Raw genomic sequence first — 12,865 nt, forward strand, 5'->3', positions numbered from 1 at the left:
CCCACCTGTGTGGATCCTGGGAAAAAAAAAACACCTCCATGGGCTCATGGCCCACACGGCTACCCTATCGTGGGAGTATCACTGCTGTCGCTATTATCACCCTGTGCAGCTGCATCCGGAGTTGGTTACACTATGGGAGGCAGCCCACGCAAGGCCCTAGTCTGCTCCTCCATGGCTGCAAGCATGCGGGTGTGGTAGGTCTGGTTCTGGAGGATGAGTGTGCGGAGGTCCCCATGCAACAACTCACGGGATGCCCGGACCTCGGCCCTCGTTGCCTGCATCTCAGCTGAGAGCGTACGGGTTAGACGCTCCAGCTGCTGTTCTGTCCTTTGGTGTGTTGAAGCCTCAAGCTCAACAAGAGTCGTCCTGAGGTGAAGGAGCTCCTGCCTCAGGGCTTCCCTGTGGCCCTGGGACTCTATGGAGATGGCCTCCTGCAGAGTCGCCAGTGCCGCCCGCCTGTCCCTGTTGGACGCCAACATGTCCTCCCTGTGTGACTGGCAGATGGAGTCGGTTGCCTGCTGTAGTCGCTCCATCAGCCTTTCAGGGGGGACAATCGAAGTGGCCACCCTATCCATGGCCTGAGCCATCATCTCGGATGATGCTGCCTGTTGGGTTGCCATACCGTAAATGGATTGCTCCCATGCGGTATTGCCAGGTGGCGTACGGCCACCACGTCGGCTGGCACCACACCTGTCTGGGGCAAGGCGAACTGCGCCTTGCTGTGCCGGCACTGCCTGAGGCTGCAGGACTGCATTCCCCCTCTGATCTGCTGGCCCAGGAACAGGATCAGATGTCGCGGAGTGTGACCCTGCATCCGTAACCACCAAAGGCGTAGCTGCCAACACTGACACCCCCATTGAGGGTTCTGACCCTGGTGCAGGTGGGTGGGACAGAACAGAATCCCTCCCTGGAACACTCACCTGCGACGGCACGCAGGTCTCATCATCCGAATCAACACCTGAGTACAGCTCGGGGGAGGTGCAGCCAGAGACACCCCTTGAGAGCACAACCTGCAGCACTTTTGGGTTCTCACCCACCACCACACCACGTCCCTCACTGGTGGTTGGTCGGCCCTCGGACCCTCCTGGGTCTGCACCATCTCCACAACCCCAGCAGTATCAGGTGCGTCTTCCCCTGCAAAGTCATAAAAACAAAGAAGTGGAAACAGGCATTAGCACCATGGCACACAATGAGGGCTGAGAAGCAAGAGAACCAGTACTTGATTGACACATGTCCCACATGACTAAAACCCTCCCATGCATGCACCCTCACTGCGTATGAAGGGGAGGCAAATGGCACACATTGATGACACCAAGATGGAAGATGAACACATTTTCTGCATGCTGCCTGGCAGTGGCATCACACATTGGCCTGTGATTGCCAGGTGAAACACACATGCCATCACACAGATGGCATGTACCATTGCTATTGAGTGAAGATGGAGAGGAGGGCAGCACCTATTCATTCAGTCCAGTTCCCGCATGTAATAGCTTTTCTAATTCAAACAGGTCAGATTTTTCACCTGGAGCTGCCAGTCCAAAATGGTCCAATTGCACAGGGACATGTGTGAACAATTGATATCCAGGTAACAAAGTCACTCCACTTTACCATAGCCATGTCAGACATGTGACTAGAGGACTGCGAAATGCCTAGTAAAAGTGGTGGAATGCAAACAATCTGACTGAATGAACAGTGAAAAATAAGCAACAATGCTGTGGCAAGGTGACACTTCAAGCGCAACTGGCATGCAGTTGGGCTAGATGTCTACTGTTGGCAGAAGGGATACTGCTATGGCCAAATGCAGCTGCACAGGATGTATTGCATTAAGCACATGGCTGACCCATACGACTCAGGCGCACACACTCTCACCTGGCACACAAACAGAAGCCCTCACACACACACCATGCACATGGATGACACACACATGCATGTGCACTCACCGGACAATGCCTCGTAATCAGGCAGATCTCCCACGCCTTGGATCTGTTCCTCCGTGACGTAGGTCCCAGCGACTGACTCATGTGGAGTGAGTTCCATGTCTACTACTGGAGACCCACCTCCAGTCACTAGAGTTGCGGCATGACTTGAGGCCAGTTTACTCTTTGCCCTGCGCTTTAGGTCATTCCAGCGCTTATAGCAATCATTGGCTGTGCGCCTCACGATTCCAAGGGCACTTATGATGTCCGCAACGGTCTGCCAGTGTGCCTGGCGTTGTGCAGGTGTGGTCTTGGATCCTGCAACAATGACCATCTCGTTATCATGTGCGGACACATACTCGACAAGTGCATTCAGTTCGTCATCCGTGAAGCTGGGCTTCCTCGACGGGCCGGACTGTGTAGCCGTGTCTGGGGCATCAGCCTGTGCCGGACGAGCACTCTTCCTCTTCCGCTTGGAAGGTGGTGGTGATCCTGAGTGTCCTGCTCCGCTCTGGACACTAGGGGCAGGAGCCCTGGTGGACTTTGTATCAGGAGTGTGGGATTGCACACTCAGCATGGGAGTTGGTGCAGGCATTGGCTCAAGTGTAATGGTGTCAGGGGGAATGTCAGCAGGATGGACTAGGACCGACACTGTCCTGGCTGGGTGTGTGAGAGTTGGGGTGGATGGAGCCGCAGCTGCCCCTGCAGCCACTCCGCCCTGCCTACTTGGGGCAGCAGATGACCTTGCTGCCCCAGATGCACGTGGCATGATGACATCAACGTGCACCAGCGCACGTGTCATAGGCCTGCTGACCTGGAAGTCAGCCATGGAGTCAGCCAGGTCTGGTGCCACAATGGGCTGGTCCAACAAGCGCTGAGCATGGATGGTGTCAGCCACATCAGCCTCAACGGGAGGGGGGGGATTATGGGTGCCCTTGACTGGTCCTCCACACATGGGGGGACAGGCTCACCCTGCAAGTAACGACCACGTCCCCTACCAGATCCACCACGGCCACCACTTGTGGCTCTTCCACCTTTGCCACCCTTACGGAATCCTCGCCTCCCAGCCATGGCACTGATGTTAATGTGCTTATGGGAGTGGCTTAAACTATTGTCCTGGGCAATTGGGGGTCAAAGGGGTTGGGTACCAGATGGTAATTGTACCCTAGTGCTCTAGCAAGGCCAAATGTAACCCCTGGGGAAAGATGACGGGTCACGCTACGCACAGGAGCCCCAAAAAAGGGAGATGACGTGCACGCAACCCCTCCTAGACCACGTGTGCAGAAAGAAAAACCTGCACTACGCTGTGGCACCCAGTAACACAAGAATGAACGTATGCGTGTCACACGCAGCCTAGAATGACCTCTGAAGGGGTAGGCTACACACGGGGCAAGCACAGATGTTAGATACGTGCGTGACTCACCATCTGCAAGGTAAAAGAGCATGAAAAAGGAGCGCGTTTGGTTGGCAACACCCCCGCCAAAAGAAGATTTGTACGCTGTCTGAGGAGACAGGACAACAGTAGAAGGGAACACTGTTTGAGGGAACAGGCCCAGGTAAACCAGTAAAAGAGAAAAAGCTGTCAGAGGTAACAGGGAATACGAACTTGAAACGCCGTGAAGTAAATCGCGTGTGAAACGACAAGAAGTACAGAATTCACCCACTCGCTCTCCACGAAAAGCACGTACAAGGAAATGGTGTTCTACACGTACCTTTTATACAGGCCCACACGTCCAGCGTCACTTACGCGGCGTGTACGCGCTAGGGCAATTTCCACCAATTACACGCTTTGTCACTTCTGCGTGTAGGGCCATTTCCACCAATTACACGCTATGTCACTTCTGCGTGTAGGGCCAGTTCCACCAATTACACGCTTTGTCACTGCCGCGTGTACGCGCTAGGCCCATTCCCACCAATTACACGCTTTGACACTCGGACGTGTCTTTCATTTTTTTAACACGCAACATTTTCAAACGTGTGCCCAATTCAACGTGCACGTGACTTCATAGACGCGCATACGCTGGTGACGCGTTTACGCGCTAAGTGCCTTTGGTCCAATGACATCGCATATGCGTGCTGCCGTGCATACGCGCATGGCCCTTTCCTCGTATTACACGCGGACGTGCAGTTTTTCACGCGCGCTGAAATGCGCATGCACGTCTGTACGCGTCACGTCACAGGGGCGCTTGCGCTTGAGGGGCCTTCTGTCCAATGAAAATGCGTATGCGTGCAGACACGCTTACGCGCTAAGGGCCTTTCCTCAAATTACACGCTGACGTGCAGATTTTTCACGTGCCAAATCACTCCGTATCAAGCTGGCCACGCGTATGCACACGGAAGACCACGCTCCTGCCCAGAAGGCCGAACTACTGCCCCCCAGAGCCCCGAGCACGCTCCCACCTGCCATCTGCTGCTGCCTGACTGCCTGCTGCCCACGTGCACTGCCATTTGCTGCCTGCACATCAGCCAGAGGTGCTGTTGCTGTGACCACCCCTGCTGGAACCGAAGACTCCCGACTGGGATTCCATCGCTCCACAGCCCAGCCCCAGGACCCAGTTGCCCACCCACTCCTGCCTCTGGGGTTGTCATGTCGGGGCAAACACCATCTGTGACCACTGACAACCCCCGGCCAGAGAGGCAGAGGGGCACCAGCTTCAGTGCCACCGACGTTGGTGTCCTGGTGGAGCAAGTCCTGGGGCAGTTTGATGCCCTCTTCAGAAGTTCCCGCGCCGACAAGGAAGGACGGACTCGGATCTGGACTGACATCGTGACTGCCATCAACGCGGAGGGGGTGGCAGTCCGCGACTTACAACATGTCAGGAAGCTCTGGGAGGACTTCAGGTCCAGGACCCTGAACAAGGCCCGGCGCCTCTTGAAGGCAGCGGATGCCAAGGGGCGCCGGGGCCACTTGTCGGAAGAACAGATGAGGGTCCTGGAACGCATATCCCCAGCGCTCCACATCCAGGTCCTAGAGAAGCATACCCGTCTGGAGTCGAGCGGTGAGTGTACATGCATCCTGATTGTGAGCAGTGCGTGTGGTGATTATTCGGTAGTGTGCAGGTTGCACATCTGTTTGTATGGGGTCGAGTATGGGTGGGGGTGTACAGGGACGTGGGGCTGACACATGCGGGGTCTGTAATGTGTGAGACATGGATGGTGCTTGTGTGTGTAGGCTTGCATGCCAAATGCAGTTGTGTGGGCACACATGTTTGGATGAATGTGTATGTAAGTAGACATGTCCGTGATGTCACGCATGTATGTTGTTTTCGGCTGCATGTATCAGCACTGTGTACATGTGCATGTGTGTGTATTTGACAAGGGTGCAACAGTGATGCAACATGGATGCATGTGACAGCGGTATGTGGAAGCCTGACTGGCAGATGTGACATGGATGCCCGTCTGAACAGTGCGACACTTGGCAGAGGTGTACACATGCATGCAAGTGTGGTGGTGTGTGTACATGTGTGGTGCACTTCCTGTGTTGCATGTGATGTCGGGCTCACCTTTGGCTGCTCATGCTGTTGTATGTGTAGGGATGGTGGTGGCAGTTGCGATATGGCTGTGGTATGGCTCATGTGTGCGACTTGTAATGACATGTGTGTTGGGGATTGTGATGACATGTCTGAGGTTTGACAATGCCACTCATGTGCAACTGTCATGTGTGTATGTGTCCATTGTACAGTGCCCTGATGCCTGTGTTTTGTTTCTCCCTGTCTGCAGCGTCAACTGATGAAGAGGGCGGAGAAGGTGCTGTGGAGCACAGCGGCGGGGATCCCACCGCCAGCCGGAGACGCAAGGCCCTGCTCCCCTCCCGTGTTGTCATCTCGTTGGGGAGTGAGGAGTCCGGTGCCGCGTCCCAGGCCGCAGCTGCTGGGGGGAGGTCCAAGAGGCGGAGGTTGGAGTTCGACTCCTCGGCAGCAGAAGGGGCAGCTGGGACCCCACAGGGCCCAACAGGGGAAGATGGCACCGAGTCATCCAGGTTGGTGGGGGGTTTGGTGGAGGAGGAGGCCGTGCAAGCACCAGAGACGGGGTCTGGAGGTGGGGATCCCACTGGTGCTAGTGGTGCAGTGCAGGACCAGGGACAGGAGGCAGCACAGGCCACCGCGGAGGTGCCTGTGTGCAATCCTGTCCCCGATCCTGTCCCTGCATCATCTTGCACCAGCAGGGATGCCTACGTCCAGATCCGTTTTCAGGCAGGGGATGAGCTGACGTCAACTGGCCTTCCTCTGCCTGCGGACGTGGCTATCCAGGTCTGGGTTGAGCCTGTCCTGGCTGGTGTGGCGTTGCGTCAACGGGCCATGCGAGGTGACCTGCAGTCTTTTCATGGAGAGACTGCATGTCATCTCGAATGGCTCGTTGACCACGTCAGCCTGCTGGGACAGGTCACCCAGGCTGGATTCCTCCGTCTGATGGGGCTTGTCCGACCCCCTCCTCAACTGGACCCCCTACGCGCCAGTCGTCCTCTGTGCCATCTTCCCACCCATCAATCACCTGGGTGCCCTGTGGAGCTGCCTCTGACGGTGCGGCCAGGCTGGTGGAGGAGGCATCCCTGCCACAGTCGGGAGTCGGACGTCCAGCAGGGGTGGCCACATCTACGACTGCACCCCAGCCGGCGGAGGATGTGCAGGCAGCAGGAGGCAGTGCACTGGCAGAGGCAGAGCAGCAGCAGCAACATGGTGGGAGCCATGAAGGCTCGGGGCCTTCGACATCGGAGGGGCAGGCATCGGCCAGAGGTCAGGAGGACCCAGGACAGAGAGTGTCTTCCGTGTGGCAGCGGTTGGGCCACGTCATAGATGCGGAGCGGCGGCGGGCGGAAGAGGCGCGGCTCACAATGGTCAGGGCGGAGAACTCCATGCGGAGGGCCCTGAGGCGGGCCGAGTGCCTCGAGGCAATCCGCAGGGGGTTGGAGGAGGACACGGCGTCGTCCCTGCGCACCCTCGGGGCCATGGAACAGGACCGCCTCCTGGACATCGAACAGGAGTTCGATGATGCCCTGGCCCGGAACACCACGGAGTGAGCCGCTGGACTTGCCCGCCGACTTTGTATATAGTTCTTTAGTTTTAGGTTTCCTTTGTTTGTTCTTATGATTTGGAGTCGACGGACACTGCTCCACTTTTTGTATATAGTTGCATTTTAGTTAGGGTTTTTTGTAGGTTTCCTTTGTTCAGTTGGGCTCATGGACCCTTGGAAGTTTTGTACATAGTTCTTCATTGGATTGATTTTATTTTTCATTTGACTTTGGACAACATTTTTTTGGATTAGGATTTGGTGTTTTTATTTTTTTAAACGGACATGCAGCTTATCTTTTTTTCATTGCCATTGTAGTTTGTTTCATTTATTTTGCATTCTTATTTTTTTTAATACAATTTTGTTTTCATACTTCACTGTGTGGTATCATCTCATTGGTTTCATGCATGTCATGTTGGGTGTTTTCCCATTCAATTGCAACCATTGTGTGTGACGGACATGGGTTCATTAGCTTTATGAACATTGGGGGTGTATCATGTAATTTCCATTTCCATCTGGGTGAATGGGTTACTTGGTAGGGCTTTTTGGCTGTGGAGGCTGACCATAACGCACATGATTGGGGATTGTGAGGACCTGGTGGAGGCTGCCCATGGTGGCTGGGGTGTGGGGGTGCAGGGGGACATGAGTGGGGGCCTGGTGGGGGCTGCCCATGGTGGCTGGGGGTTGGGGGAGGGTGGGAGACATGAGTGGGGGCCTGGTGGAGGGTGCCCCTGGTGGCTGGGTGGTGGGGGTGGTGGGAGGCATGAGTGTGGGCCTGGTGGAGGGTGCCCCTGGATGCTGGGGGGTGGGGGTGGTGGGAGACATGAGTGGGGGCCTGGTGGAGGGTGCCCCTGCACTGCGGGGGAGTGGGGGTGATAGGGGACATGGGTGGGGGCCTGGTGGAGGGTGCCCTTGGTGGCTGGGGGGTGGGGGTGGTGGGAGACATGAGTGGGGGCCTGGTGGAGGGTGCCCCTGCACTGCTGGGGGGTGGGGGTGGTGGGAGACATGAGTGGGGGCCTGGTGGAGGGTGCCCCTGGTGGCTGGGGGGTGGGGGTGGTGGGAGACATGGGTGGGGGCCTGGTGGAGGGTGCCCCTGGATGCTGGGGGGTGGGGGTGCAGGGGGACATGAGTGGGGGCCTGGTGGGGGCTGCCCATGGTGGCTGGGGGGTGGGGGTGGGTGGGAGACATGAGTGGGGGCCTGGTGGAGGGTGCCCCTGGTGGCTGGGGGGTGGGGGTGGTGGGAGACATGAGTGGGGGCCTGGTGGAGGGTGCCCCTGGATGCTGGGGGGTGGGGGTGGTGGGAGACATGAGTGGGGGCCTGGTGGAGGGTGCCCCTGGATGCTGGGGGGTGGGGGTGGTGGGAGACATGAGTGGGGGCCTGGTGGAGGGTGCCCCTGGATGCTGGGGGGTGGGGGTGCAGGGGGACATGAGTGGGGGCCTGGTGGGGGCTGACCATGGTGGCTGGGGGGTGGGGGTGGGTGGGAGACATGAGTGGGGGCCTGGTGGAGGGTGCCCCTGGTGGCTGGGGGGTGTTGGTGGTGGGAGACATGGGTGGGGGCCTGGCGGAGGGCGCCCCTGGTGGCTGGGGGGTGGGGGGGGGGAGACATGAGTGTGGGCCTGGTGGAGGGTGCCCCTGGTTGCTGGGGGTGGGGGTGGTGGGAGACATGAGTGGGGGCCTGGTGGAGAGTGCCCCTGCACTGCTGGGGGGTGGGGGTGCAGGGGGACATGAGTGGGGGCCTGGTGGGGGCTGCCCCTGGTGGCTGGGGGTGGGGGTGGTGGGAGACATGAGTGGGGGCCTGGTGGAGGGTGCCCCTGGTGGCTGGCGGGTGGGGGTGGTGGGAGACATGAGTGTGGGCCTGGTGGAGGGTGCCCCTGGATGCTGGGGGGTGGGGTGGTGGGAGACATGAGTGGGGGCCTGGTGGAGGGTGCCCCTGCACTGCTGGGGGGTAGGGGTGATAGGGGACATGGGTGGGGGCCTGGTGGAGGGTGCCCCTGGTGGCTGGGGGGTGGGGGTGGTGGGAGACATGAGTGGGGGCCTGGTGGAGGGTGCCCCTGCACTGCTGGGGGGTGGGGGTGGTGGGAGACATGAGTGGGGGCCTGGTGGAGGGTGCCCCTGGTGGCTGGGGGGTGGGGGTGGTGGGAGACATGGGTGGGGGTCTGGTGGAGGGTGCCCCTGCACTGCTGGGGGGTGGGGGTGGTGGGAGACATGAGTGGGGGCCTGGTGGAGGGTGCCCCTGGATGCTGGGGGGTGGGGGTGGTGGGAGACATGAGTGGGGGCCTGGTGGAGGGTGCCCCTGGATGCTGGGGGGTGGGGGTGCAGGGGGACATGTGTGGGGGCCTGGTGGGGGCTGCCCATGGTGGCTGGGGGGTGGGGGTGGGTGGTAGACATGAGTGGGGGCCTGGTGGAGGGTGCCCCTGGTGGCTGGGGTGTGGGGGTGGTGGGAGACATGAGTGGGGGCCTGGTGGAGGGTGCCCCTGGATGCTGGGGGGTGGGGGTGGTGGGAGACATGAGTGGGGGCCTGGTGGAGGGTGCCCCTGGTGGCTGGGGGGTGGGGGTGGTGGGAGACATGGGTGGGGGCCTGGTGGAGGGTGCCCCTGGTGGCTGGGGGGTGGGGGTGGTGGGAGACATGAGTGTGGGCATGGTGGAGGGTGCCCCTGGTTGCTGGGGGGTGGGGGTGGTGGGAGACATGAGTGGGGGCCTGGTGGAGGGTGCCCCTGCACTGCTGGGGGGTGGGGGTGATAGGGGACATGGGTGGGGGCCTGGTGGAGGGTGCCCCTGGTGGCTGGGGGGTGGGGGTGGTGGGAGACATGAGTGGGGGCCTGGTGGAGGGTGCCCCTGCACTGCTGGGGGGTGGGGGTGGTGGGAGACATGAGTGGGGGCCTGGTGGAGGGTGCCCCTGCACTGCTGGGGGGTGGGGGTGGTGGGAGACATGAGTGGGGGCCTGGTGGAGGGTGCCCCTGCACTGCTGGGGGGTGGGGGTGGTGGGAGACATGAGTGGGGGCCTGGTGGAGGGTGCCCCTGGTGGCTTGGGGGTGGGGGTTTTGGGAGACATGGGTGGGGGCATGGTGGAGGGTGCCCCTGCACTGCTGGGTGTTGGGGGTGGTGGGAGACATGAGTGGGGGCCTGGTGGAGGGTGCCCCTGCACTGCTGGGGGGTGGGGGTGGTGGGAGACATGAGTGGGGGCCTGGTGGAGGGTGCCCCTGCACTGCTGGGGTGTGGGGGTGATAGGGGACATGGGTGGGGGCCTGGTGGAGGGTGCCCCTGGTGGCTGGGGGGTGGGGGTGGTGGGAGACATGAGTGGGGGCCTGGTGGAGGCTGCCCCTGCACTGCTGGGGGGTGGGGGTGGTGGCAGACATGCATTGTTGATCAGTAGTGCAAGGTGACATGTGGGTTGGCTGGGGGGCATGCCCATGGTGGATGGGCTGCCTGCGGGACATGAGCAGGGGTGCAGGGTAGTCCCCCGTGGTGTGGGCTGCCTGCAGGGGCCGTGGAGGTTGTGGAGCGTACACCTGGGAGGACCCACACGGCCAATTCACGTGTAGTACTCCCCAGAACCCCTGAAATACACATACCCTGCTGAAATCGCGTGTGGAACTTCCCGCGCACCCCTGAAATACACGTACCCTGCTGAAATCGCGTGTGGAACTTCCCGCGCACCCCTGGAATACACGTACCCTGCTGAAATTGCGTGTGGAACTTCCCGCGCACCCATGGAATACACGTACCCTGCTCGCACTGGGCCAATCGCGTGTGGAACTTCCCGCGCACCCCTGAAATACACGTACCCTGCTTGCACGGGGACAATCGCGTGTGGAACTTCCCGCGCACCCATGGAATACACGTACCCTGCTCGCACTGGGCCAATCGCGTGTGGAACTTCCCGCGCACCCCTGAAATACACGTACCCTGCTGAAATCGTGTGTGGAACTTCCCGCGCACCCCTGAAATACACGTACCCTGCTGGAATCGCGTGTGGAACTTCCCGCGCACCCCTGGAATACACGTACCCTGTTGAAATCGCATGTGGAACTTCCCGCGCACCCATGGAATACACGTACCCTGCTCGCACTGGGCCAATCGCGTGTGGAACTTCCCGCGCACCCCTGAAATACACGTACCCTGCTGGAATCGTGTGTGGAACTTCCTGCGCACCCCTGGAATACACGTACCCTGCTGAAATTGCGTTTGGTACTTCCCGCGCACCCATGCAATACACGTACCCTGCTCGCACTGGCCCAATCGCGTGTGGAACTTCCCGCGCACCCCTGAAATACACGTACCCTGCTGAAATCGCATGTGAAACATCCCGCGCACCCATGGAATACACGTACCCTGCTTGCACGGGGCCAATCGCGTGTGAAACTTCCCGCGCACCCCTGAAATACACGTTCCCCGCTTGGCGTTTGCTGTTTGCCAGCCCGGTGAACTGGTCCAGGGTTAGCGCAGCCCTTTGCGATGATTTAGCGATTTTGATGGCTTTTCCTTGCGCAAGGGCGTTCTTGGGGGCGTTACTGGCGCTGCTGCAGGGTCGCTGCGATTCTCTGCGCCACGGCTGGTTTGGGAGCCTAAAATCCATGAATACGCTGTGCGCGGAAATCGGTTTTAGCGCACGTGCCTGGCACAGACAATCGCACGCGGACACTCTGCGCCAGCCGCTTGCGACACTTTTCTGCGAAATTCTATGAATTACCCTGCTAGTCTTAACAAACGTCCCATATAATGTAGTTCAACAAATGTCCACGTTCAGTATTTATACAGCATTGTATTTGATGTATGTCCGCGGATCGGACTTGTTGGCACAGGTAATCCTCTGTCTATAAATCAGAATTGGGACAAGGTCTCTTCACTCAACCCAAACATTCGGCCAACGGACAATTTAGACATTAACATGTATTCAAAGGTCGGGACGGCTTAATTACAAGCGGGAAACACTGTCCACCATTTTAGAACACAGAACTACTTTGGAATGGAAATCAAACTGGCAGACACACCTAAAATGGCGGCTAAGTCGATCTAAGATCGGAACTTTGCAACGCGGATTTCTTCGCAGAGCGACTGGGCTTAGGCCAATATATACAATAAAAGAGGCACAATATCATATCCCGTTTAACACCTCAGAGGGGTAATCTTCTGTGACCGGCACCATGTAGCAAAACGCTTCTACTTATGGCTATAGTACTTTAGAGTCGATGATGCCCTGGCTTTGGCGAGGACTTCCTTGCAGTCCGACGGCAGCTCATACGTCCAAACTCTAAGGCTTCAGGAGCCATGCCTTCAGGTTCAGCGATCTTGGGTTGTGATGAAGGATTGTACCGCCCTCTCTGGTGAGCAGATCCGTAGGTACTGGCAACTTGACCGGAGGCGACGCTGACAGGTTGAGCAGGTACGGATACCAAATCTGCCTCTGCCACGCCGGGGCAATGAGTGAAATCTTGCATCAACACTGTCTGAGTGTGTTAATGACATGTAGCAGGAGAGGAAACAGAGAAAAAGTGTACAGAAACAGACCTTCCCACAGGATGTAGAACGCGTCCCGTAAGCTCCTCGGTTGATGGAATCTGCTGGCAAATCTCTGGCATTTAGAGTTCGCCACTTTCACGAAAATATTGATCGTGGTCTGCCCCATTTGACGAACAGGTGGTCCACCTGATCCTGATGAACTTCCCACTCGTGGCAGGAGTGCAGTTCCCTGCTTAGGGAGTCTGCAATAATGTTCTTGATGCCTGCCACATTGAGAGAGATGAGGAACATCCCCTGTCTGATGGCCCAGTGCCACAGTTCCTGAGCATCCTTGGAAAGCCCTGGAGACTGAGTGTCCCCTTGCTGTAGAACATGGTGGTGGTGGTGTTGTCCGTGAATATCCTCACCAACTTGCCCTTCAGAGATGGTAGTAAAGACTTGAGGGCCCGGAACACTGCCCATAGCTCCAGGAGGTTGATGT

The sequence above is a fragment of the Ambystoma mexicanum genome, chromosome 7q (genome assembly GCF_040938575.1).
Source record: "Ambystoma mexicanum isolate Mex_15411 chromosome 7q, UKY_AmexF1_1, whole genome shotgun sequence".
Classification (NCBI taxonomy): Eukaryota; Metazoa; Chordata; class Amphibia; order Caudata; family Ambystomatidae; genus Ambystoma; species Ambystoma mexicanum.